The 5,031-nt window shown below is 35.0% G+C and overlaps 1 non-coding gene across 1 annotated transcript; it reads right to left on the bottom strand.

Moving 5' to 3' along the window:
- Positions 1-3,773: 3,773 nt before the first annotated feature.
- LOC148577400 (small nucleolar RNA R71) lies at positions 3,774-3,881 on the bottom strand. Its single transcript, XR_015904284.1, has one exon. It is a non-coding gene; the product is annotated as a small nucleolar RNA R71 (small nucleolar RNA).
- Between the last annotated feature and the right edge of the window lie 1,150 nt (positions 3,882-5,031).

Genomic DNA, 5,031 nt, shown 5'->3' with positions numbered 1-5,031 from the left:
TGTTGTTGGATTCTGACCTCCTTGCACTCGAAATAGATTTTCTGGAGCTACAGAAACCCAATTGGCGCGTCCTCAATTGCATTGGAAAGTAGACATCCAGGGCTTTCCATCAATATATAATAGTCCATACTTTGACCGAGTTTTGACGATGCAAACTGGCATTCAAACATCAATTTCCTGCCCTATTCTGAAGTTAAACGCCAGAAACAGGTTACAAACCAGAGTTAAACGCCAAAAACAGGCTGCAACCTGGTGTTTAACTCCACGAGGAGTTTCTACACATGTAAAGTTCAATGCTCAGTCCAAGCACACACCAAGTGGGCCCGGAAGTGGATTTCTGCGTCATTTACTCATTTTTTGTAACCCTAGCTACTAGTTTAGTATAAAAACTACTTTTAGTCATCTTTTTGACAATCTTTGGATGTTTAGTCCTTAGACCAAAGTCTTGGTCATTCTGGTTCCCTCTCTGGGGCCGAAGCCAATGAACACTATTTTCACTTATGTATTTTCAACGGTGGAGTTTCTACACCCCACAGATTAAGGTGTGGAGCTCTGCTGTTCCTCATGAATTAATGCAAAGTACTATTATTTGTCTATTCAATTCAAGCTTATTCTTATTCTAAGATATTCATTTGCAACCAAGAACATGATGAATGTGAAGATTATGTGACACTCATCACCATTCTCACCTATGAACGCGTGCCTGACAACCACTTCCATTCTACATGAAAACAAGCTTGAATGCATATCTCTTAGCCTCCTGGTTCATGATCAGAATCTTCGTGGTATAAGCTAGAATTATTGGTGGTCATTCCTGAGATCCAAAAAGTCTAAACCTTGTCTGTGGTATTCCGAGTAGGATCTGGGAAGGGGTGACTGTGACGTGCTTCAAACTCGCGAGTGTTGGGCATAGTGACAGACGAAAAAGGATCAATTGATCCTGTTCCAACATGAGTGAGAATCGACAGATGATTCGCCGTGTGGTGACAGCGCACTTGGACCATTTTCACTGAGAGGACGGACGGTAGCCATTGACAACGGTGATCCCCCAACATACAGCTTGCTATGGAAAGGAGTATGAATGATTGAATGAAGACAGTAGGAAAGCAGAGATTTAGAAGGAGCAAAGCATCTCCATACGCTTATCTGAAATTCTCACCAATGAATTACATAAGTATTTCTATCTTATCTTATATTTTATTTATATTTTAATTATCAAAACCTCATTACCATTTGAATCTGCCTGACTGAGATTTACAAGATGACCATAGCTTGCTTCAAGCCGACAATCTCCGTGGATCGACCCTTACTCACGTAAGGTTTATTACTTGGACGACCCAGTGCACTTACTGGTTAGTTGTGCGGAGTTGTGAAAAGGAATTGAGATTATAATCGTGCGTACCAAGTTTTTGGCGCCATTGACATCACAATTTCGTGCACCAAGTTTTTGGCGCCGTTGCTAGGGATTGTTCGAGTTTGGACAACTGACGGCTCATCTTGTTGCTCAGATTAGGTAATTTTATTTTAATTTTAAGCTTTTTGTTTTTACTCTTTTTATTTTCGAAAAATTTCAAAAAAAAATAATATATAATTTATATTTGTTCTTTAGAATTTTTAAGAATGAATTCTAGAGTTTCAGATGATGCTTTTATCATCACAAGAGCAAATTGATTCCCATCAATTTGGCTGTTGTATGTAATGTCCTGCTGAAGCTTGGCTAGCCATGTCTAATCTTTTTAGACTGAAGCTTTAGACTAACATTGCATGATTTCTGGAATTCCTATTAAAAATTTTGAAATCTTTAATTTTCTTTTTTCCAATTAATTTTCCAAAAATACAAAAAAATTTAATAAAATCATAAAATCTAAAAATTTGATGTTTTTTGTTTGAGTTTAGTGTCAATTTTGAAGTTTGGTGTCAATTGCATGTTTTTTAATTTTTTTCTTAATTTTCGAAAATTCATCATATGTTCTTCATTGATCTTCAAGTTGTTCTTGATGATCTTCTTTGTTTGATCTTTGCATTTTCTTATTTTGTGTCTTTTCTTGTTTTTCATGTGCATTTTTGAATTATTAGTGTCTAGAGTTTAAAAAATTTTTAAGTTTGGTGTCTTGCATGTGTCTTTTCTTAAAAATTTTCAAAAATAAGTTCTTGGTGTTCATCTTGACATTCAAAGTGTTCTTGCATGCATCATGTGTTTTGATCATGAATTTTCATGTTTTGCATCATTTTTATGTCTTTCTCTCTCCTCATTAAAAATAAAAAATAAATAAAAAAATATCTTTCCCTTATTTTGCTCATAATTTTCGAAAATTTGAATTGATTTAGTCATAAAGTTTTAAAATTTATTTGTTTCTTATGAGTCAAGTCAAATTTTCAATTTAAAGATCCTATCTTTGCAAATCTTTTTCAAAAATCAAATCTTTTTCATTTTTTCTTTCATATTTTTGAAAATTTCAAATTGATTTTCAAAATCTTTTTCTTATTTTTATTTCATATTTTCGGATTTAGTGCTAGCATTCAATTTTTAGATTAAAAAATTTCAAGTTGTTACTTGCCTATTAAGAAAAATTTCAATCTTTAAATTTTAAAATCATATCTTTTAGTTTCTTGTTAGTCAAGTAATCAACTTTAATTTCAAAATCAAATCTTTTTAAATTTCTTTTTCAAATCTTTTTCAAAATGAATTTCAATCTTATCTTTTTCAAAACTTAATTTCAAAATCTTTTCTAACCTCTTATCTTCTCAAATTTGATTTTCAAAATTTTTTTCAATTAACTACTTGACTTTTTGTTTGATTTTAAAAAAAGTTTTCTATTTCAATCATATCTTTTCTAAAACCACCTAACTACTTTTCTCTCTCTCTAATTTTCGAAAAATACTAACCTCTTTTTCAAAATTCCTTTTTAATTAACTAATTGTTTTAAATTTTAATTTAATTTTATTTCTCATTTTAATTTTCGAATTCTAACTAATAATTAAAATAAAAACAAAAATATTTTTATTTTATTTTATTTAATTTTTGAATTCTTCCCCTTCTCATCTCTTTCTATTTATTTATTTATCTACTAACACTCCTCTTCCACTCAAAAAAAATTCGAACCCCCTCTTCTTCTCTGTGTTCGAATTTTTCCCTTCTCATTCTTCTATTCTTCTCTTCTTCCACTCACATAAAGGAATCTCTATACTGTGACATAGAGGATTCTTCTTCTTTTCTGTTCTCTTCTTTTCATATGAGCAGGAATAGGGATAAAGACATTCTTATTGAAGCTGATCCTGAACCTGAAAGGACTCTTAAGAGAAAATTAAGAGAAGCTAAAGCACAACCCTCTGGAGAGGACCTGACAGAAATTTTCGAAAAAGAAGGAGACATGGCCGAACCCAAAAACAATGGTGGAGATGCAAGGAAGTTGCTTGGTGACTGTATTGCACCCTCTTCTAACTTCTATGGAAGAAGCATCTCAATTCCTACCATTGGAGCAAACAACTTTGAGCTTAAGCCTCAATTAGTTTCTCTAATGCAACAGAATTGCAAGTTTTATGGACTTCCATTGGAAGATCCTCATCAATTCTTAGCTAAATTTTTGTAAATTTGTGACACTATTAAGACCAATGTGGTTGATCCCGAGGTCTACAGGCTTATGATTTTCCCTTTTGCTGTAAGAGATAGAGCTAGAACATGGTTAGATTCACAACCTAAGGAAAGCCTGAACTCTTGGGAAAAGCTGGTCAGTGCTTTCCTGGCCAAATTCTTTCCACCTCAAAAGATGAGCAAGCTTAGAGTGGAAATCCAAACCTTCAGACAGAAGGAAGGTGAGTCCCTCTATGAAGCTTGGGAAATATATAAGTAATTGATCAAAAGGTGTCCTACTGACATGCTTACAGAATGGAGCATCATATGTATATTCTATAATGGTCTGTCTGAGTTGTCAAAAATGTCATTGGACCATTCTACAGGAGGATCTCTTCATCTGAAAACCCCTGCAGAAGCTCAGGAACTCATTGAAATGGTTGTAAATAACCAGTTCATGTACACCTCTGAGAGGAATTCTGTGAACAATGGGACGCCTCAGAAGAAGGGAATTCTTGAAATTGATACTCTGAATGCCATATTGGATCAGAACAAAATATTGACTCAGCAAGTCAATATGATTTCTCAGAGTCTGAATAGATTGTAAGTTGCATCCAACAGTATTAAAGAAGAATCTTCTGAAGAAGAAGCTTATGATCCTGAGAACCCTGCAATGGCAGAGGTGAATTACACGGGAGAATCCCATGGAAACACTTATAATCCTTCATGGAGAAATCATCCAAATCTCTCATGGAAGGACCACCAGAAGCCTCAACAAGGCTTCAATAATAATGGTGGAAGAAATAGGTTTAGTAATAGCAAGCCTTTTCCATCATCTTCTCAGCAACAGACAGAGAATTCTGAACAGAGCCATTCTGGCCTGGCAACCATAGTCTCTGACCTATCCAAGACCACACTAAGTTTCATGAATGAAACAAGGTCCTCCATTAGAAATTTGGAGGCACAGGTGGGTCAGCTGAGTAAGAAGATTACTGAAACTCCTCCCAGTACTCTTCCAAGCAATACAGAAGAAAATCCCAAGAGAGAGTGCAAGGCCATAACCATGACCAACATGGCCGAACCTGGAGAGAGTGAGGAGGACATGAGTACCAGTGAGAAAAGCCTCATGGGACGTCCTCTGGACAGAAAGAAGTTTCCCTTTGAGGAACCAAAGGAATCTGAGGCTCATACAGAGACCATGGAGATTCCATTGAACTTCCTTCTGCCATTCATGAGCTCTGATGAATATTCTTCCTCTGAAGAGGATGAAGACATCACTGAAGAGCAAGTTGCTAAATATCTAGGAGCAATCATGAAGCTGAATGCCAAGTTATTTGGTATTGAGACTTGGGAGGATGAACCCCTCTTGTTCACCAATGAACTGAATGCATTAATGAGGCAAACATTACCTCAAAAGAAACTGAATCTCAAAAAATTCTTCATACCTTGTACCATAGGCA

Source organism: Arachis ipaensis, chromosome B1 (assembly GCF_059453495.1).
Source record: "Arachis ipaensis isolate K30076 ecotype BB chromosome B1, ASM5945349v1, whole genome shotgun sequence".
Lineage (NCBI taxonomy): Eukaryota > Viridiplantae > Streptophyta > Magnoliopsida > Fabales > Fabaceae > Arachis > Arachis ipaensis.
This window is presented reverse-complemented; position numbering and strand designations above follow the sequence as displayed.